This window comes from Gallus gallus, chromosome 3, assembly GCF_016699485.2.
Source record: "Gallus gallus isolate bGalGal1 chromosome 3, bGalGal1.mat.broiler.GRCg7b, whole genome shotgun sequence".
Classification (NCBI taxonomy): domain Eukaryota; kingdom Metazoa; phylum Chordata; class Aves; order Galliformes; family Phasianidae; genus Gallus; species Gallus gallus.
Window position 1 is genome coordinate 74,951,355 of NC_052534.1, and position 22,842 is coordinate 74,974,196.

Below are 22,842 nucleotides of genomic sequence, written 5' to 3' on the forward strand. Positions count from 1 at the left end.
TATCAGCTGGGAAGTCTTACTGCTGTAATGCAAACACTAGATAATCTCATCCAGTTAATCAGTTTTCTCTTTTGTGTTGGTTTTCACACAGAGCGATGAGGCAAGAGAGAAGTTTTTAAAAACAGAAAAATGTGATTGCAGAAACATCATTGTTGGCAGGAGGACTCGGTGGATTCAGGTAATAACGTGACACTGCTCTTTTATTATGCTTTAAAAGCTGGCTAGATTTCAGGTTGACAGTGGCCCTTTGTCAGGAGCTGAGTGGTAGAAGGAGGTGACAAGGTATAACAAGAGCCGGTGGCTGGCTGCTAAATTAATTCAGACCCAGCAAGAGGATGTAAGTGTTCTGGCAGCAAGGGTGGTTTCTGAATGGGACACTGTTGCTGGGGCCGGGACATCTTTCGTTATCTCAGGCTGTTAAAACTGAAGTTGTTCTTTTTTTTTTTTTCCTGTGTTGTTGTCGTTTTTACACTAAGAGTCAGGTTCTATTTCAGCCTCTTAGAACTTCATTAATGTAGGAAGAAAGCTCCAGGCCTGCAAAAGAAGGTCAAATGATTAGCTGTCCCTTCAGGCTATGAAATGCTGAATCTGTGACTATTTCCCTTGAATTCCCCATTTTAAAAGATTTCTGACTCAGAACAGATTGTTATCTGCTACAATACCCGTACCTGTATCTTTACTGTAGCAGACTAACATTGGGTGTTTTGTATGAATGAAGACAATTTCTTCTTGCAGATTGGTAGCAATTGTAATGTGCAGTGTTTAAATATACTACCAATATGTTGGCAAAGTTACCTTAAAATATCATCTTTAATATATTCAGGCCCTACTTGTTAAGAAATGTGAGTCGTTAGCTAAAATGCATCTCTTATGTTTTTAATCATTCTAATTATTTTCCTAACTGAGAGGCAGAGATGGCTGGAGGGGGGACATTTGGAGTGCTAATTGCAGTGCAGTTCATAAGTGGAGCCAGGTCCTGCCTTCACATTTCTTAGGCAGTCCTGGTGAAGCCATCAGGCTTTTCTGGAACATAAGGGTTTTCCCCATGTCTATTTGATTTCAGGATAATGGCTTACAGTGGCTCTTTCACACACTGATTTCTCACACGTATGAGGAAGTAGAAAAGCATGTATCCTTGTCAGTGTAGACTTCTGGTTTTCGGCACAAATTTTTTAGAGGAGCAGATCAGCAGAGCTGGCTGCCTTAGACTGAGCTGTTTTTAACTGGAGATTCCTTTGCATTTTCTTTGTTAGATGCCAGGCGGAAAAAAAAAATGCAGTTGCAGCTTTGCATTTCTGTATTCATGCCCAAGAAGGACATTTAAATAGTGTGTGAATGGGCGTGGATTTAGTATTTCCTCGAGCCAGCTTCTTTTTAATGTTAAATTGCATACTCTGGAAAGATAGTTGCTGTATCAACATCAGCGTAATGACACTTTATTAAAAAATCAATATCCAGCCATAGGAATGTGTCTTGGTGTAAACAGTTGTGTGCTCACGGCTGTGATGTGTATATGTTTGCAAATGTAATGGACTTGGTAACTTGGATAAACACTGTATGTGTGACTCATTGTGGAGTATGAACTTACTTTAAAACAGCAAGTGTGGGATTTATTGAATATCGTGTTGCTTGCATCCCTGCATACTCACATTAGGTCATGATTAATCTCAAATTGGCCAACAACCTGGGAGGAGAATTACTGCTGATCTCCCATAGGTGACTCCAGAAATAAACATAAGGATGGAAGTGTTTTAAAAAGCATAAATAGTAGTTAGAATTCATAGAATCATAAAGTAAACATACGGTACAAGGTCCTCTAAATGTAACACTTGAAAGCTTTTTTTAATAGTTTCAGAAAAGGTTTGTTTAGCTATCACAGGGAAAGTAAATATTTTCATTCCTTTCTCTTCAGTTCTTTCTCATTCCATTTCTCTTTCTTCTTTACCTTTTTTAGTTTTGGTGGGCCGGGGCACCAAAACCAGGCATGCCTAGAAAGCTCCGTTTGGGGTCGTTTGCTAGTTATCCTTCTCTTGGTGGAGCCTCAAGGTGTTTGTGCAGTGTCAGGATGGAGCTGTTGCCAACGGACACACTGGGTGCTGCAGCAGCCCCAGAGTCTGTCAGTACAATGTCCATTTTGTAGTGCAACACATCAAGGCTTGATGCTGGGCGATGCGATCCCAGCATGTACTGAAGGTACACAGGGGGCTGCACACTGTGGCATCCCCAATCTTTGGACACATTTTGTGGGTGGCATTTCAAGCGCCAGAAGCAGGGTGATGTGTTGGGAGGAGAGGCGAATGCTGTGAGGGGTGAGGGAGGAAGATGGGGAGCAGGGGGCTGGGCAGGGAGGGCGGCAGGAGAGGGGGTGCCGGGAGGAACATGCGGCTCTGGGGGGAAATGCTATGTGCTTTGCAGTTGCCTGTGTGGATAGAAACCAGATGGTGTGCTGGAACACCCGCTCGCTCGGGTGACGGTGGAGCCAAACATATGGTTAATGGTTAGGAGGAATAGCTCACAGAGCCAGGGCTTTGCTGACTGCCTCGCATTACAGATTGTTACAGTGTGTCATTACATTGCCAAACTAAGTGCTTAATACTCAGTGCTGCGCTGGGCACACATTGGCACAGATGACTTTCCATGCAGAGCTGGCGCAGCCCGGAGGCTGACATCACGCGTGGCTCCGCGCGTCCCCCACCACATCCTCTAGACCCCACTCACCGTGGAAGCACCATAAATCTGGGGTTTTACAAGCCCCAAACCTACAGCAGGCAGCTTTCCTGTTCTGCGTGCGTGCCTTTAATCCAGTTATTTCCAGCGGCGTACGGTTGGGTTTTGCTTTTCTCCCCGCAGCGTCCAAGTTCACCTCGGCTGTGGCCCTGCGCTTACATGCCCGGCATTTGAAGTTCCTGCGCCGGGAGCTTTGGGCAACACCAGGCCCATGTTATCTAAGGAACTGCTGAGCTCATTCATCTCCTTTTCACGGCCCGCTTCCTTTTATTTTTAGCCAAATCCGTCAGGCCTGACAGGCGGGTAATTTGAGCCAGAGAAAGGGCAAAGCTCCAGGTCCTTTCCACAAAGCAATTCTTCTCCTCCCTCCTGGGAAGGCTCCAAACTCGGCCTGCTCCAGGCAGATGGATTTGTTGAGTCATGTGAGATCATTTACACAAAAACACAGTGAGGCGGTGAAGGGAAAAAAAAAAAAAAAAAAAAAGGAAAGAAAAAGAAAACGGAGGGGGAAGGGGTGGGGGAGCGTGTGCTGCTGTTGGTTGGGCTGCGAGGGTAGGAAATGTGCTGCGCGGCAGCGAGACGGAGGAATGCAGCGGATTCATTCTTGTATAAGGTAATGTCTAGTTTACAGTGCAGGGTGGAGCCAGCATGGAGAAATCACTCGAAAACAGATTACTCATTTAAAACTAAAATTCTCCTCGAAATAGAACAACTGAGACCCAAAACAACCAGCAAGCTGTGTGCGCACACAACAAAGGGCATGCTGTTGACAGCGCTGGTTTCCAGGAACGAGGAGCTCCTAGCCGGGGCTGCTGGAAAGCAGCTCGCCCCAGTAGTGCAGGAATGGCTTTGCCAGGGCCGGCGAGCCCAGTAACGGCACTGTTGTGTGCCCACCGGGGATGCTTTGGGGTGCTGGGAAGGAACAATGTGGTGCCCATGGCGAGCGCGCTGCTGGCATGGTGCGGGGCCACAGTGGGGCCGTGCCTTCCTTGTGGCACAGTCTGCACCACTCTGGGGAGTGAACTGCATTTGGGCATGGGGATTGAATGCTGATTATGTTACCATTTGCAACCTAAACTAACCCTGGCGTGTTTTGGATTGTTTTGTTTATTTGAGTGGGTGGTAAGAGAGAACATCCAGCTTGGGGTTGTTTAGATCTTCGTGCATCCCTGAGAGAATTAGGTTGGGTTCATTTTGCCATTTTGTAATGATATGTATTCAAACCTTAAATAGACATGGACTGTATTTAAATATTCTTAATATGATTTCCAGTTACTCTAGATTTTTTAACATGGCAATATTGAATGTCAGTGTGTCATCCTGATGATGACTGAGAGCAGGAGCAGAAACTGCAATTGGAAATTAGTGGAGCGCATACACAATAAAGCAAGTTCAGTGCAAAGTATTTTCTTTAATTCTTTGCTGCACGTAAGGAACTCACGTATGTGCAAATGCAGGTTTGTATTTTAACTTGACTCTGTCTTGCAGAGAACAGCATCTTCTGCAGGCTCCACAGGGCAATGTCCAGTCAAGATGCTGTCCTTTTGGGAAGGGAGTGTTTGCTTGCAGCCTTCCCCACTCTGCTTGGCCTTGTCCTCCTTTTTTCTTCTCCCGCTTCTTTTTTTTTAATGCTTTCATCTGAAAGGCCACTGGATTTCACGGCTTGCTCACTGCGCCGCGCTGTGCTATTGAGCATGTTTGGCATGGAGGGAGACTTCTCAGCTAGACCAGCTTTCTGCTTAAGAGTTTTCTCACTTGGAGGAAAGCCTTTGTCTCCTGTCTCTTTATCAGCCTCCCTCATTAATTGTGGAGAAGGAGCACTTGGCAGCACCCCGAGTCCCGGCCAGGTCCCACACTGGCCACTGCACAAACTCACAGCGGGGTCCTTGCCCATCAGCTCACAGTTGAGGTCTGGGGTGAGAAGCAGCAAGGGATGAGAGTGTAAAGAAGATGTGTGTGGCCAAAGCGGAGACCAGGGCTGTGTGTTAAAAGGTGACCACGTAACTAGAAATCACTGTAGGTTGCACTGAGATTCTTCAAGAAGTTACAGAGAAGGACAGTGTTGCTATTTATTCTTTTTGCATAGTTACTGTAATGTTCTTTCCCCTCCGCTTCCCCAAATACCTCATTATCCTCCATTTTCTCTTGCTGTGAGCAACATTTCTCATAGTTTACACAGAGCTGCAATTCATGTTAAATTCTCACTTTGTAAAGCCAACCTCCCATCAGTGACTGTGGGATTTCCACCAGAAAAGAAGTTTGTGAGGAGCCAAAGTCATTTTTTTTTTATTTTTTTTTTTAAGATTCTGTCTGAGTGGACAATCTCTGTGTAATTCCTCTGTTAACTTTTCAGGTCCATAGCTTCATCACTGTTTATTGCACTTGGAAGGTTTGTAATTTTACTTAATACCCTACACCCTAATGTCTCTTTTCTCTCCCCTTAAGTTGCCACATTCATTGTTTTCTGCTTCTTTATATCAGACATCCAGCCAGACTAGACAGGTTTTGGGAACTGTTCGTGACCTGACTATCAGGAAAATCAGCCTTACTCTTCCTTCTCACTCTTTCACAGCTGCTCAACTTCCCCTCCTTCTTCTAAAAACTGTGTTGTCTGTAAGATGCTATCAACCTCATACTTCTTTTATCTGACTTCTCATACCGCTTCCATTCCTCTGGCCATACTACTTCTTCCTCTATCTCACGATTAGACCAGGAATTTCTTCGCTGTTGGCACCTTCCCTCGCTGCACATACCGTGGCGCTGCCTCCTTTGGGATCCAGGGAAGTGCTTACATGTTATGTCATGTCCTGCACTTGGCTTCAGTTTCCCCAGCATACACCAGGTAGAGGGTATCTTCTTGAGTAATGATTCTTTCATTGCAACCAGCTGCTCTCTTCTCAGTGCTGAGCTCACAGCTCTAGTATTTGAGAAGGGAAACTCCTTGGCAGATGTGTGTTGAGTCTTAAAGGTGTTGTGGTATCTCTGTGTACTGTTTTAGACCGGCACAGAGAGCACTGTTGGCCTCCCACCTGAACCATTTGCATTAGATTGTCTCTTCTTTAGCTCATGTTATTTCCACACTGGGTTTCTACATTATTTGTCGAGAAGAGTTGAATACAGGACACCTCCAGAGCTGAGAGCTTTAACAGCTCTGTTTTCTCTAAGAGACAGACTTGTTCCCCATTTCCAGAGCTGGATTCTAACTGCGATGAGCAGTGGTTGTCACCATGGCCATCCGGGTCAGAAGCGGAGCAGGAGATCCTTGGTGCCTCATGACCCGAAGCAGCAGAACTGTGGGTTCTGCTCTGAGGTTTGACCTAGTTGCTTGTAATAAAGAGATGCAACTCATAGCTGGCTCCTGGAATTCACACCACTGAGGCACACCAAAGCACTTGTTGTTATTTCAGCAGGAAAGGCAGTTTTTCTTTCCTTCAGGCTTGAAAGATCTTCATTTCCTTCCAAAGATCTTATTCTGTGCTGTAATTGTACTGCCTTCTCCAATCTGAAGTTGTGCCAAGGAGAACCTTGCAAGCAAGGTAACCCTGTACTTTGAACTCCAATTATACCCTAAGAAAGGATCAAATAGCAACTCCCTCCCGCAGAAAACTTGAGCAAACGTTATAATCCTCTGCAGAGGGATCAGTGGGCTGAGAGCTGATTTCTAAGAAGAGTGGGGCAATGACCTCCTTATATCTCAAAGTATTCGCTTATGGCATTTACAAGCATGCACTTATCTTAAATAAATCTCTAGACTGACGTGTTGTCCCTACAGAAAGTCATGGAAACTTTGGTGTAGTGGTGGCAGTTTCCTCTACTTAATGCATGCATCTACAGGGCAGCCCAGAGATGAAGTGAGGCTTGTTCTAAACATTTATTAATCTAAATTTACACGGAGCTTTTTAAGGCATTAAATGTACATAGATTTTTCTCATCCAGCAGTGAACTGGTGCAATGAGAAAGTGCAAGACTGTTCATAATGTATTCTGAAACTTAGCTTTTTCTTGCTGTGGCCAAATCCCATTAGCTGTGATTTCCCTGCTTCCTTTTCCTCCTGTTGAGCCTTCTGGATGGTGGCTTCTCTGAACAGCTTGCTTGGAGAGCCTGCTCTGAAAATCTCCCAGCCTGTTCACTATTCTCAAAGCAAGCAAAACTTGGGGAGCAGCTTATCACCCACTCGTCAGCAAACTTCAACCAGCTTCTGCTACAAAGCCTCTGTTGGGCATAGACCATCCAAGCTTAAATTTCTTTCCTTTCCATTCAGTTGAACACAGCAGAGGTAGAAGTATTTTCAGAGATTAAACTTTGCCTGATGGTTTAATGATATATTGTTCCCAACAGACAGCACAGGATGTATAAAATTGACTTCTTTATTCCCTTCTATTCTAGCATCCTCGGAGATACTTAAGAGTTGCTTAGGGGTTTCTGGCAAAGGTGTGTGAACACCCTCTGATATCGCCACCATAGTAGCAGCTTTTTCAAGTTCGTGTTAAAAGAACTAAGTTGTTTTAAGACTGTTCACCCCATTAGCTTTTATTTTTAACATACAGTTCCTGTAGCATTTCTAACTGCTAACACGATCTTCTATTTTTTTTACTTTGATCCCGTTATAAATTAAATTGATGTCAGCAAGTGCTGTTTCTGATCATGCACTGTAATAAGGTCCCTTTTTACCTAAGTCACAGGCCCCTTGCTTGTTCACAGCCTTTGTGTAATTAATGGGAACATGCTATTACTTCCTAATACATTTATTCATGTATAATAGATATTTTTGGGCCATATTTGGCATTAAATGGATGTATCACTGCTCTCGAGGCATTTTGGTGGCTAAATAGCTGGTGTTATATCCTCTGGTTACTCATTTTGATGTTTTTCCTGTGTCCATACTGAAGCGTGTTTGTTACACAAATTTTTTTAGTTACAGCCTTGTCAGATTTGTTTAAGGAATAGAAATGTCCTTATTTTTCAGAGATGTTTATCTGTAAGTGAGTGGAATTATATTAATGTTTTTTCTCAGTTGATCAAATTCTAAGTGCTAAGATGAAAGGCCCACTATTACGTTAGTACTCCTCTTGCAAAAGCAGGGCTGTTTGCTGGAGCAAGGCGATTTATCTTCTGTATCCGCTTCTCTAATTACAGCATGAAAAGACCCTAAAGAATCCTGCTAGTAAAAGATCTCCTTATTGCAACCAGTGTAAAAATCAGGTTAAAAATGCATTTTAACTGGTACTCAGTTCCACATTTACTACCTCTTAATTACCATGGTCACAGCATAAATAAATGCATTTGATAGCTTACTTGATTGTGTAAATGTCGAATGTCTTTCTCTTTCATCAAAATATTCCTTTTATCAAAGATATCTGCTGTCACATAGCTCCAAGCTGTTGCCTGTTGATTTAGTAAAAGGGAGTGTCGTATTTGGGAAAATAAACCAGCACTTGCATGTTTGCTTCTTACTGAGAAATGGTGAGAACATTTTATCAATTTCAGCTACTTGTTTTCTATTTGAATACTTTCTCAAAATTAATAATGAAGTGCTAAAAAGTGAAATTGTCACGCCATCGCCTTCTGGGAGGATGACATAAATAATTAACAAGGGCTATCTCTCTGCTTGGTTTTGAGTTGATTGCTTATTGTTTTCCGCATAGTGCTATGAATGCCTTTGAAGCTCCTGCAGAATGCTTGAATTGTGCTGGACCAGCTCAGCCTTGCTGCTGCCTTTCTCTGCGTTGTCCGCATTGATATCTGGCTTCAAAACTGGGATTGATGTCAGAATCCAGATGGTTTTGCTCTTTTTTTCCCCTGGATGCATCACTTGGGTGCAAGTATCAGCGGGATTTTGAAGTCCCTCTGTAGTCTGTGATGGTAGAGCCAGAAGGGCCATGTGGAGGACATTTCACACAGCTGTAGCTGCAGCAGGTATACATGGCATGCTTGCTCAGATGCAATTTAGAGAGCAAGAGGTTAAAAGGCCAGCATAAATCACAGTCTAAAGCAGGCTATTTCATCTTTGGTCTGTTATGCTACTTTGGTGACACAGTTCAAGTGCGTGGCCAACAGTTTTGATTCTGCCCACAGTCTGACAGCTTCACACCCAATGGGAAGCCATTTTTTTTTCTGCTGAGTTTTGCCCCTTTTGAGTGTTGTAATTGGAAATAACTGCAAATAAAAGGCCAGAGTTTTATGAGGGTATTCTGGACTGTTCACTTTTTAAAATAAATATGTGACTTTTCTTTGTGGGGCAAGGTGAAGAATAATTCATGCCCTAAACCATGGAAAAGTTTTTGTTTTTAATGCTGACTTTAACCATGAAGCATCAGTGACTTAGGTACCTTTCGAAATGCTGCACACAAAAATCACCCAAGGGTAGGAACACCTGCCCTACGAGAACAGGCTGGGGCTGTTCATTGTGAAGGCTCTGGAGGGACCTGATAGCAGCCTTTCACTATCTAAAAGGGTGGGGGGAAGAAAGTAGGGGACAGACTCTTTAACAAAGTCTGTTGTGATAGGACAAAGGGAAATGGTTTCAAACTTAAAGAGGGGAGATTTAGATTGGATATAAGAAAAAAGTTTTTTATGATAAAAGTAGTGAAGTGTTGGAACAGGTTGCCTAGAGAGGTGGTGGATGATCCATTCCTGGAGACATCCAAGGTCAGGCTGGACCAGACTCTGAGTGACTCTGATCTAGCTGTGCGTGTCCCTTTTCATTGCTGCTGAGTTGGATTAGATGACCTTTAGTGGTCCCTTCCAACTCAAACGATTCTATGATTTTATGAAGTAATGCTGCAATTTCCAAACAGAAGAGAAGATGCATGCAAGCTGGTGACACATATTTTGATTTTCAGTACAGTAGGTGGCAGGAGAGACAAAACGACAGCTTGACTGAGGTAGCTGCTTGTCCACATGCCACAATAGTGAAAGAAGGCCTCACCATGTCTACATCCAATATCTGAGAGAGGTTGTATTGCCAGGTGATGTCTGTCGTCTGATGTGATAGACATGGTGACATAAAAGGGTGGAATGTTAGACACTTACTGTGATACCCATATTATATGAAGCACTGCACACAGCGTCTTGTATTTCTACACTGTCTTCTGGTATGCAGCAGGGACTAATGGACAGTCCCAGCCCCAGGTAAGGCTGTGGCCATTTATTCTCTTTGTCTTCCAACTGTGTCCTTTGCTCAGACTTCCTTCCTTCTGTCTTGCACAAGTGTTGGTGCCTGCAAGGCCGTATCATGAACTTCCCAATGGGGTCAATCCAGCTAACACCTAACTGAAAATGTGGATGGTGTTTCTGCAGCTCAGCAGTACCTCATAGAAACTAGAAACTAGAGTTAGGCAAGGGAGCAAGGGACTGATTGCTTTGGGCTGTAGTAGAACTGCCCCTTGGACCTACAAACCCATCAAACAGGATGGAAGAGGTATTTCTTTAATGCGTAGTAAAATAGGTGCTTGATATCTAATATTCCAGCATCTGACACTCTTGGGCTTGCGATCTGTAGTGGGATAAAGTAACTATAAAAGTCTGAAGAATGTCTGTTTTCTGAGAATACATGAGTCTTTCCTAGTGGAGAGGCAAACTAAAGAAGTGAGATTAATAGTGTTCTACCATCTCTCTTTTTTTAAAGGTGAAAGAAATGCTCCTCATCTCACTTCAGTTAAGGTGAACAGATTGTTTCCTTTCTTATTTATGAGAGATTTAGCCTCTCATTGCAGACAAAGACATATCTGCTTTGATGCACGTGTAACTCTAGCAAAGTCAATGAAGTTGCACTTGTAAAAGAGAAAAGGATGTTTGGCTCAGGGTTTGTAGCTGGAGAAATGAAACAGTTTTGTCTATTGTTTTATAGGAAATTAGTGTATGGCTAAAATCAGTCTAACCATTTGCTGTGTTTTTTTTCCAAGGATTGTTCTCTGGAGTGGAGGACTTCTGGTCATGATGGAAACAGCTTTATTGTGTAGACCTGCCAGAGGGCATTGAATTTGCCTTAGAGCCAAAAGAGTCAAAACATATTTGACTCATACTTGTCAGAGGATCTTATACTGTGTGAACCAGCTTCCAAGAGTGACTTTAAGCTCTCAATTTATCTGTAATTGTCCATAAACTGAATTCTGGCAAAGCAAAACAGCTAGTCATATGATGGCCTAAATTCTGCATATTCCTTTGATGGGTAATACTGTTGAGCAACATTATTACTTCATTACTTATTTTCTGCGCTTGTGCCCATTTGTTTAATAAAATTTTTGTTTTCATTCTTTGGATATATTAGTGTTGTTTTTGCAGTTGGAGTTGTCTGAAAATTGAACTGGTGTTGAAGTTATAAAACTGTCAGTGTGATGTAGTGGCAAGGACAAGACATCCGTTTAGGAGCTTGCTTGGTTGTCTTTGCTGGAAAGCTTGACTGCCCCATAGATAGAACCTGAGCACCTCTGGGCATCTAAAAGAGGATGAAATATCACCCTCATGTTGATGAGAAATGAAGGCTAGAACATAGTGATTTGTTGAAGGTCATGGAAGAAACCTGAAAGGCTGAGATCTAGGTCTCCTCCACCCCACCCTAGGAGCTCAATCCTGTAAGTTTTAGCACAATTAAGTTTGCTTCCTCTCCCTTGAGTAACATGAGAATCTTCCCTTTGGAAAAATACCTGTCCCTATCACAGGAGAAGTAGGTGCAGATTGAAAACCTTAGAATCAAGTTTAAGACTCACTGTCATGCAAACCAACACATTTAGAGAGTAGCTGGCTGTAGCTGTAGTTTGTGGTATTTCAAGGAGAAATGATTTGAGGGGCACAAACAAAAGTTTGTAGCTGTTCTGTCATTGCTTTACATACAATTCAGAGTTCAGTAGCTGAAATGGAGTAGGGATCTAGGTCAATACTGAGCTTGAACAGCAGTGAAGCAATTTGGTCCCATCCAAGACAGGTCTTTTTTTTCACAGAAAAGCCATTTATAAGGAATGGGACCTAATTTGCCATAAAAATCTGTTATCTTTCAGATACTAATACATTGAAATAAAAATGTGTGGCTGCAAGTATTTAGTTCTTTCTGTAACCAAGTTTAACTGTGGGGTGTTATACTTGGTGAGGAAGATCGGGGAGAGTTCCTATTGTGTAAAAGCAGTAGCTGTCTGATGCTAATTATGAAAAACAGATTGAAACAGTCATTTAAAAATGAATTTCCATAAGGAGCTTGTAGGAGGGCTTATGCTACTCTGGAATAAGTCTGACTGCACTTTAAAGTAGACACCTGGATTGGTAATTGGGAAAATATTGTTAAACAACTGGAATTTAAATACCAGTACAGCTTCATTGTAATAATTTCCCAAAAGGCACGATGGTAATTCTGCTAAATAGAGAGTTTAATAGACTTCAATAATGTGTACTTCGGAGACTCCGTACACAAAGGAGTTATGCATAAAACATTCATTATGGTAAACTGCTACCCTTTCATGTAACTAGGAATCTGTTGAAACAAAACTAGCGTATCCTGTGTGGAAACGTTGTTGGGTGTTAACAGAATCAATTATCACCACCTTGCCTATCGTTTCACCTGTGTTGATCAAATTTGCAACCTGTATTGCTTTATTCAGTAATAAACGGATTTGTGGACATAGATATTAGTTTGTTTTTGAGGAATTCTTTGTCCACAGGAGTGTTGTTAAGATGAAGCACAGCTGTTGCTCAGTCACACTTCCTTAACTCTGGAGCCAGCGCTAGGCTGTGTTTGCCTTTGAAGCGCCTGCTCTGTGTCATAAGAAGAAATACCTGATAAGAAACATGGAGTAACTCCCTCTTTTTTTTTTTTTTTAAGTAATAACAAAGAAAAAAAAAAAAGAATAACAAAAGAAAGCAATGCTAGCAAGCTGTTCTAAGCCAATTTTGCATTTGATTTCAATATGCTGCTGCTGAGGGCCCTGCTGGAGAACAGTCGAGAAAGAGGAAGGAGCAGATGCTTTTGGTAGAACAGTAGGGCATTTATCTCTTTTAATGAGGTAACATCATTAGTGCTGACAAAGTGCTGCAAATCAATACGTATAATGGACTGCTGCTGTCTTTCAATAGTGCACAGATTGCTGTACTTCTGAGCATTCAAATCTGCTGAATCACAGGTCAGGTGTTATCTCTTGTGATACTTTTTTTTTCTTTTAAACCATTTTGATATTCCCCCTCCCTAATCTTTGCCTTTGATCTAAGAGATCTGGAGCACACCGCCAGGATCTGTGTTGGGGCAGGCAGAAATGTCCTGATTTTAAGAGCACGGGAGCGCATTTAAATGCCGCATCCATCTGCTGTGATGCAAGGACCTTCCTTTTAATTGGAAAATATGAGGTCACTCATGTCTCTTTGAGCCTGATTCCTTCTGCCTAAAATGGCTGCAGGTTCTGTTGTTTTCTATCGCCTACCCTCTGCCTGCTTCCTTTAGAGCAGCAGTGTCATGTCAGCGGTACCAATCATGTCAGCCGGTGACACCACTGACCCTGGCATTCAGCAACAAAGAGCTGTGGGAGGACAGCCAAAACGAGGTGGCTGCTGTGCTGGCCAGGAAGGAGCAGTGGGTCAGGGAAACTGGCAGGTCAGGGCCTTTTTCCCTGCAAAATCCATAGGTGTGAAAATAATCCACACCGTTGCGTGCACAGTGGCCGAGGGAAGAATGAAGGGGATTACAACAGAGATCTTCTCTTTATTCTTCACTTCATAGGTGGTAAACAGCAGTGCATGACTGCTGTGGTATGAAAATTAAAACAAAACAAACAAGCAAAAAAAGAAACAACCACAGACTCGATCTGAATTTGAAAAAAGCCTGGCGATTTTAATAATGTCTCCGTTTCAAATGGCTCGATTCCCCCCCAAAGCTCCCATCAAAATCATGTCATCCTTCACCAGAAGTGTGTATTGTAACCAAAACATTTGAGCCGCACTGCTTGTTTATCGGAGAGCCTGAGGGTGACGCCTGGGCATCAGCGCCGATTCCAGGAAAAGGGGCTGTTGGTAAGAAAGATTCATCTGAATACATCACACATGTTAAAAAAAAAAAAAAAGAAAATGTGGTTCCTCTTTCTTTTTTTATCTGCATGCCCCTCCCAGCCTGGGCTTCCCACACCTGCTTGCGGTGAAAGAATATGAACAGATTCGTAGATTCCTCCCCATTAACTGTTGCCTGACGGCTCTGGCTAACGGTCCGGTTTTTCTTTATTTGGCTTTCAAGCCTCTGCCATCACTCCAGGCAATTCCATCACTGACAGAAGACTTGACCACGTTTTTGCCCCACCACGGGCTGGAAGATGGCAGTGCCTGCTGGAGCTGAGAGCTGAGGGCTGCTGCAGTGACAGCCCGGTGCAGTTAGCGCTCCTTGGTGCAGCAACCAACAAGTTCTTGCCAAGTAAAATTCTTATTAACGGTTGGTTACTTACTTGTGGTCTTGGACTGGAAGAAAGCAATGGCCAACAGATGTTGAAAAAGTATTATCTGGGGAAAGCTGTGAGAACCTTGCTTCTCTTTTTTCCCCTCACACCCCACAGAAAATCCCTTTTATTAATCAACGTTCCTACATCATGTACCACAGACTTTCTGTGCTATCTCACTCCAGCAATTAAACACAAGTTCCCCTACCGTACATCAAGCTGCTGGAACAGGTCCAAAGGAGGGCCACAAAGATGATCAGAGGGCTCAAGCACCTCTCCTATGGGGACATGCTGAGGGAGTTGGAGCTCTTAGGCCTGGAGAAGACTCCAGAGGGACCTTATAGCAGCTTTCCAGTACCTGAAGAGGGCCTACAGGAAAGCTGGAGAGGGACTTTTTGTAAGGGCAGTTAGCAACAGAATGAGGGGAAATGGCTTTAAACTGGGAGTGGGTAGATTTAGACAAGATATTAGGAAGAAGTTCTTTACTGTGAGGATGGTGAGACACTGGAGCAGGTTGCCCAGTGAGGTTGTGAATGCCCCTTCCATGGAGGTGTTCAAAGCCAGGCTGGATGGGGCTTTGAGCAACCTGGTCTAGCGGGAGGTGTCCCTGCCTATAGCAGAGAAGTTGGAACTAGATGATCTTAAAGGTCCCTTCCAACCCAAACCATTCTATGATCCTAATCCTCTTCCAAGGCAAGGATTACTGTACCCTTCCACATATCTCACCCTCCTCTCTCACTACGAGCATTTCAGTCTGATCGATAAATATTTGGCCAAAACTTCTTGCCCGTTGCCCACTTAAATAAAAAGAAATGCCTTCTGCTTTGGTAAGGACAAGTCTTGCCTACTTCTTTAGCTCCCACCAGCAATGTTTCTCAACTGGCTTGGCCTCCAGGGGACTGATTTCATCTTACTGACTCCAAAGCAGTTACCAAATCTTTCTGTGATCAATGTATGAAAAAAATATATATATGATGGTCGTGGGCTCTAAGGAGAGGAAATAGAAAGCCATAGCCTTTCCCAAACCCAGGGATTACCCACCCTTACTCTTCTTTCCTCAGAATAACTGGGGTGAAAGTATTATGACAGATGGCAAAGGAACAGAGACTGAAAGGGTCTGAGAATTAAAGAGCTATTCGTATTGCAGAATATTCTTGCATTAAGATCGCCTCTTGCCTTTATTTTTCTCTTGAAGAGGCTGTTCATCCTGTTTTAGCACTCTGGCTGAACTTGGGATTGCTTCTTGTGAAGAAAACTCAGTGCTGCTCATCCGCATTGTTTGAGCCTGTGCAGCTCACTGGCAGGTTTGGAAGTGATGAGCCACAGACTGGGCCAGCTGTGAGGTTTGGTTATGTCTTGTAGCAAACACAGGGCAGTGTTGGTGGAGAAGGGCTGCTAGCATGCAATTGCTACACTGGTGGGCCAAGTTGTGTCTGCCTTACTTTTTCTGGGTGGTCGCTTGGCTTCTATGTAGCACATGGAAATAGATTTGCTGGAATGTGAAACTGTGCCTTATGCATTTCTCCCACAACTACTTTATAGTTTTGACTGGTATGTGCTAAGGAAATAGAGAATAATAGAAGAAAAAAACTGTATAACCCTTCAGCTGTGCTTCCTTTCCATACCAAGGTTTTGCATTTAAAGAAAGAAGAGCAGTGTATGCTATTGTGTTAGTCATTTTTAGTAGTGAATTTCTTCGACAAATAAGGAGTATTTTTTCTTAAACTAATCGATCATTTAGGTCTAATTTAGATATCTATAGTACAATACTATAATCTATAGTTTAGGTATAGTTTCTCTTTACTCAGAGAATCCAGGCTCTTGTAAGCCTCCTATGTGAATGATATACACAGGATGAGGAGAGAAGAAGGTATGACCAGCACATCTCTCCTTGTTCTCCAGGCATGGCTACCATCTACTCACTGGTTCTTATGATCAGCGTAAGGTGGAAGCAGCACATTTTTTCAGTCCCTTCCCAAAGAGAAAAGTCACATCCTTGCCAGCAGGACTTTCCTGCATGGCATGGAAAAGGCAGCCCACTCATGTAAGCAGTTGTCCTTTGGAGAACCCGGAGGGAACCCAGCTTCACTCCAACTGTAAATCAACTCAGAGTCTTTTGTACTGGCAGAAAAAATTGCCACCTCGTATCAATAGGATTTTTGCCTGGGAAGAGAGAGCTTGAAAAAAGACACAGACATTTGAAAGGTACGTTGTAGCTGTAATGGTATGTAGATTTACAGTAGCAAAGAAGTGCAGGAGCATAGGAGGGTGATGGGCAGTCTGAATGGGAGTGTGCCAGTGAAAAAGGAAACGCTTGCTTTTTCCCCACCTCTTCCCTTGGGCTTCATTCTCTAGGGGCACGGTCATGATTTTATAAGGGATTCCCAAATGCTTAAGCCACTTCGCTTCTGAGCTTTGCAGATTTGTAGCTAATTGTTTCACCCTTTGCAAGGTGCCCAGCAGACTTTTACTGGGAACATGTAAAAAGCATACCCGTAAAAGGTACTACTGCTTTTGCATTGGCTTTCATGTTAAATATCTTTTGTTTCGGTAATACAAAGGCTCCCTAGCCTGCTTTGTCAGCAACTCACTGAGGTGCATCCCAGTGGTTTAAAGCTCTTGGTTTCATCCAGTGTGAGCAATGTGTAATCCAGAAGTGTACAGGTAAAGGAGCCCTTCAGAGGCTTACAGAAGTAATGATGCATTCATCTTGATACTTACAGAAAGTGAATATTCTGACAGTTTCCCACTGTGTTGCGCTATTCTGTTTCGAAAATTGCAGATTGCGTTTATCCTTTCAGTAGAACGAGGCACTCCTCTCAGGCTGTGAGAGGAGACCAAGAAGTGTACACTTAATTGCTTTGTGAATGATGTGAAGTCTTGGAATGCAATCTAGCCATTGCTCATTAACTAGCAGAACCTATTAAACCTGGACAGCAAGCAGGACTGAGTCAGCCGCCCTTGATTGCAGGCAGCTAATGGAGCTCTGGGAGCAAGCTGTGACTGCAGAGTGGAATTGGCAGTAGACTCCCATCAACCTTCTCTGTTTTGAACTCACTGTACACTCCATTTAGACTTCTGGCTTGAAGACAGATGATTTCAGAGCAGTGAGAAGGGGGGAAGGCGGAGGGAAGAAAGCATTGTCTTAGCAGCTCTGTTAGCTTTGATCTGAAGTTAAAAGCAAACCAGGATTCTAATGGCACTGGTAATTTGACATTTAAGCCTATAGAAGCAGAGAGATTTGTCATCTGGCTGGGGATCATTCTGATTATTGATTATATCTCAGGCAGATGATTCTGCAACTGAGTGCTGAAACAAAAGAAAATGCCCAAATAAGATGTCTTGGCATCTCCTTGACATTCTTTTTTAGTTCTGAGAGAATCAGCTGCTCTTACAAAGCACACATATATAGGTGGTTTGCTGGTGATGAAATGTGTTCTGTCTTGTGAACGAGTATGATTGCACTCTTGTATGTCTTCATGCCACGCTAGCTGCATGGATGGAAGCAGAAGTCACCAAATGTTAACTGACTAATTGAGGTTAAGTTTTATTTTTTTAGTAGCTTGAGGGAAATCTAGTGGGATGGGGAATTGCCTGGGAAATAGGAAGTGTTTAACTTTTTAAACACACAGGGCCTCAGTTGGAGGTGGATACATTTCTGGCTATGTGGCACTTACCTCCAGAGCACACTTGGCATCGTGCTGGAGCATTGTTCACGTGCTGCCTGCAGAACTGCCAGCCTCTCACCCTTCAGTGCCTCCCATCCAGTTGCACTCTGTGCCCAACCTTATTTACCTTGTGGGCTTTGCCAGGATCACAGCTTGGCTGTGTGGCTTTGGGCCCAATCCCACAGTCTGTTGAGGAAAAGGGAAGAAACATTATTTTTGACATACTACCTAAGGAAGAGAATGTCCAAATGCACTCCGAAATCTTTGTTCCTCTTGATTGTTGAACAGTTTTAGACTGTTGCACATCATGGTCTTTTTTCTGTTGTTTTGCCTCAATTTCACTGTTGTGGAGAGATCTTTTCACTCCTAGTCTGGATTCCTACATATTGTTTGTGCTGCTGGCAGATCCTATCAACACCCACTTTTCTGTGATATTTAAACTTTAAAAGATAAAATAAAAATCTTTGGTGTCACAGAACACTGACTTGCTTGTAAAATAGTTTCATATACCAGAGGTGCTATTTAAAAATATTGTAGGAGTCTAGTAATACATTAGCATTTTCTGCATTTCACTCTGAACAATCTCAATGTACTGAAAGTGTAGTGCACATGCACTGTACCATTGAGGTGCAGTCCCTTGGATGGAGGCTGTAAAACCAGAGTAGCATTTACGGAGGTTGTGAGGAACAATGGGCGCAAGCAGCTTGAAATGAAGAGGCCAGAGCAAACTGCCTTCTGGAGGAAAAATGCCATGACCATCATCAGCCTTAACTTCCAGCAGACAGGGTTCGGCTGACATCCCATGGAAACATAGACATCCTCAAGAAATCCATGCCAAGGCTCTCCTTCCAGTGTGATGGTGAATGGCAATGACCCAGCATCAGTCAAGGCATCCTTCAGCTCACTTTATAGTTGTTTCCCTTTAAAACCAAATCCAGGTGTGAGTTGCTCTCAGATCAGCTATTTCATAAGTATCTCAGTGTGGGGGGGATGCAGAGCATTAGTGTGAAGAAAACAAAACAGATTTTTGATTATTTGGAGACACATCCTTCTGGGAAATTCAGCATTACAGAGCCTAATGTACAACTAAAATTCAAGCTTTTATAATATGTAGCAGAACTAATACCACAGTGTGTTTTTTTTTAATTATCTTTTCAAAATCTTGGTGGCATTTTATTTGAGTGTTTCCATACAGTGTTAAAAATACAGGTGTATGAAAATCTCAGGAGCAGTTAGGTAAGAAAAAGAACTCCTACAACATCACTGGTTTATAATGGAGCTTCATATGATAGTAATTATGGCCTGGTCAGCCACAATGGCACAGCTTGGGGCTCAGTGAGCTGGGAGATCTCACCTGTCCCATTTTTCTACCCAGGCAGCATGGCAGCCTTTGCTCCTTTTTCACTCTTTTAAAGAAAATGAATTATTAATTCTTCAGTTTTAAAATGTATTATGTGTGCAGGAGGGGAAAAAAGGAAAACTATTTTATTTTCATCTGACATGACTCTGTTAGGCAGAGTCTTCTAGTACGTTGAATTAGGAAGTAATTCGTGTTGAGTGTGAGATGGGTTATAATCTTAATGTCGTTTTGCCATTAATAAAATAGGCTAATTTTGTCCTTAGCCAATCTATGCAAATCCCATTGATTTAACAGTGTTACATAGAGGAAAATAAGAAATGCAGCTGGCCTATATTTTACTGTCTCCTTGTCTACTGTAAAAGTGTACAGAATGTGTTGTTTAATGAAGGAGTCATCCCTTCTGTGTGCTAGAGCAGTGCTAACAAAATGCTAAGAACAAGACAGTGGCCTGCGTGCTACTGTTGCTGTTTCAGAGCTAACAGGTAAAGCACAAAGCCTTTCATTTTTCCATTGGCGAAGAGTGGAAAACATTTCTAGAGGTTGTAAAATCTCCTTTAAATGAAATGCACAGCTTTAAAAGCTTATGCAGATCTTAAAAAACACAAAGCACTGGCCTGAACATTGCCCTTTCAGTCAAATTTAGAACCTTCACCTACTTAAACAGGATCACATTTAGGTCAGTGCTTTGTGCTTTGCAAAATCGTCTCTCCCTAATCTCCTTTAGAGCATTTATGACTATGATTTCAGTGAAGGGGGAGGGAGGCATTTCCAGTCTGAGACTTGTAGCTAAGTTGTTGTATGGAGTTAATTTGTTGAAAGACTTAAGTTTTGTAGATGGATATGCATTGGATTCTGAAACCTGCTCTTTATCAGCTAGTGTACTTGCTTGTGGGCACTAATTGTTTAGAAGCTTTCAGCCAAGGTATCCAGGAACTTTTGTTTTCAGATCATTTGCCTAAAACATGGAAGCAAATTCTAGGCTATCTGGGTTGATCTTGCTTTTTTTGTGTGTTTCAGCAAGATTCAGAGTGGTTGTGTCAGATAATCTTTTATATACACATTTTCTTGCATCCGTCAAATAAGTGGAGCAGAAATAAAGTTTCCTCCTTTTCTCCACCCACTTTTTTATTTAACGAAATGGGAAATGTTGAAGCTACTGGAAACCTTGATGTGACATTTCTTGATGCAATAATGCTGTCTCTTAGAGTAGGGTCCTATAGGCAACTCGCAAATATGGAAAGTTCCTGTATCTCTGGTCTTCTTAGTGTCATTGTTTTATGAAGTTGCTAAGAAATAAGTAATTATGCTAAATATCAGACTAATACACAATTGAAAAGATGCAGACTTGGGATGACTGGAGATGCCATTGGGATTTTGGATCTATTTAACCCGCATCCTGCCAGCAGAAACTCCAACAAAATTGTTTCTGGTGCAGTTGTGATTGCAGGGTAAATGTGGGTGTCACGTAAGTGAGACTGAGCCGCCTGGGAATGAACGTTGCTGCTCTGTCTTCCACAAAACCCCTATTTGCTCATCTATATCAGTATATATGCCTGGCGCCCACCTGGTAATGAAGAATGAAACAGAAATGTTCTGAAAGCAAACCTTCTGTTGGCATCCGTCCTCCTAATCTTTCTTGTTCTATCTACACAGTTCTGCAACTCTTTCTTATTACTATGTCACTGCATCTCCTCAATACAGCATGGGGCACCTGGCACAGTCACTGGTTCTGTCCATCCTGACACGAACTTTTGTACCTTGGTGGTGGTGGTGCACATGCTGAATTGGATGGTAACAAAGCTGCAACAGTGGACTAGCTGAAGTATCTCATGCAATTGCTTTTATGAACAGACAGTGGGGCCAAGTCCCACGTGGGCAGATAGTTCTTGTACTTCAGTGTCCACACACTTTTTCACAAGCAGTAATATCAAAAGCTGACAACAAACCTTATCTGTATGGAGCATTCTGATGACAGCTCAAATTACCTGGAAATAGAATCGCTAAGGTTGGAAAAGACCCACAGGATCACCCAGTCCAACCATCCACCCATCACCAATGGTTCTCACTAAACCATGTCCCTCAACACAACATCCAAACGTTCCTTGAACACCTCCAGAGTCGGTGACTCCACCACCTCTCTGGGCAGCCCATTCCAGTGCCTGACCACCCTTTCAGAGGAGTAGTATTTCCTAACGGAAATAAATACAGATAATATTAAACATAATCTATCAGAGGACTAATTGTTGAGATGTAGAAATGAAACTGCAGCACAGTCATGCACAGATACGTTGTCTAGCCATTATGAGGCCAAGTAAAGAAAGATAGGTATCAAAAAATTAAAATTCATAATCAAAGCCAATGGAGCAGTATTATAATTACTTTAGGCAACAGAAGCTAACTGTTCTCTTGTGAATCCAAAATAGTCATTTCAGTCTTCCTTAAACTTCCTCTTTTCTTAATTTCAGACCTAAAAGCTATACAATTTTTTTTTCACACCTGTATTTATTCAAACACATGCTCTTCATCAGAAAAAAAGGCCACTGAATGCTCTTTCCTTGAGGCTTCACTGGGAGTTAGCACAGGCAGGTATCAGCTGTGCCGTGTATCCTCTTGCTAATCTCTCTTTCTCAATGGAAAATAACTCCATAAAGTGATGATCTCTGTTTTGGAAAATCTGGGAGGTTGCTTATGGCATTTTAAAGTCTTGATTTGAGTCAGTGGATTCACCAGTCTGTTTCATTTTCAGAAACAGAGATTGCTTTTTGTACTCTTCCTACATAGCTGTATTTTCTAGGGAGGCATGATATATCCAATAATCACAAATGGTAATATTATATAAGTTCTTTTAGTGTTTAAGATGACACAGTACTTTGTTCATGAAATTTTAGTTAAACCCATCTTACAGACACCTATTTCAATATACACAACTTCTACATATGTATAAACTAGGGCACGAAGAAGCTGGGCAGGGTTATACAAGAAGTGAGTATGAAGGATTTCAACACTACCCAGACCCCTTGTCTGTTTTAGCCCAAGAAGAGGTAAAAGGAGGATGGTTTAGCTTTTTTTTAAGGCAAAACTATACCCTGGTTACTATTGCTTAGTCTGTAGCTATGTCAGTAAAAAACTATCTGAGTATCTTTCAGTCATCTCTGGTTTTTATGTTCTCCTAACTCTCCACTCTCTTCTGTGTTTGTGCCTTCTGTCTTGATTTGATGAGATGAAAAGTTTAGAGTGTTCAAGAAATGTTTAGATGTTGTGCTGAGGATCATGGCTTAGTGGGAAATATTGGTGATAGATGGATGGTTGGACTGCATGATCTTTTACATCTTTTCCAACCTTTGTGATTCTATGGTTCTTTGAAAAGGCTGACAATTTCAGAATACCTCAGGTGATACTACTTTGTCTCTATTTTATAACTAGAAGGCTCTCTTTTAACCTTAAACTCTGATTTTAATTTCTCCCCTCTCCCCACCCCTTCTCCTCTCCTATTTACTAATCTAACTGGTGCCAAGTATGACAACCTCAGTGTAGATAGTGCCACAGCAATATTTCCATCTCAAATATTTGTTCTTACTCCCTTCATTTTGGCTATGGAGGTAGAATCACAGAATATCCCAATTTGGGAGGGAATTACGAGGATCATTAGACCAACTCCAGTCAAACCCTATGTCTCAGTGTTGTC

General features: G+C 42.4%; 1 protein-coding gene and 1 long non-coding RNA gene across 9 annotated transcripts in view; one reads left to right on the forward strand and one right to left on the reverse strand.

Moving 5' to 3' along the window:
- LOC121106461 (BTB domain and CNC homolog 2) overlaps positions 1-22,842 on the forward strand; it is a 185,110-nt gene that overhangs the window by 38,836 nt on the left and 123,432 nt on the right. For 4 of the 8 annotated variants that reach the window (XM_046939783.1, XM_046939785.1, XM_046939787.1 and 1 more), the window contains exon 2: positions 92-178. The exons of 2 other annotated variants lie outside the window; for them this stretch is intronic. The gene's annotated coding sequence lies outside the window, so the exon portion shown is untranslated. Of the gene's footprint in view, positions 1-91; positions 179-3,239; positions 3,341-22,842 lie in introns of those variants that run through there. 2 more of the 8 variants (XM_046939784.1, XM_046939789.1) reach the window with 1 other exon arrangement.
- LOC121110251 lies at positions 450-2,947 on the reverse strand. Its single transcript, XR_005858498.2, has 2 exons — positions 2,719-2,947; positions 450-534 (listed from the first exon to the last, which is right to left on the reverse strand). It is a non-coding gene; the product is annotated as an uncharacterized LOC121110251 (long non-coding RNA).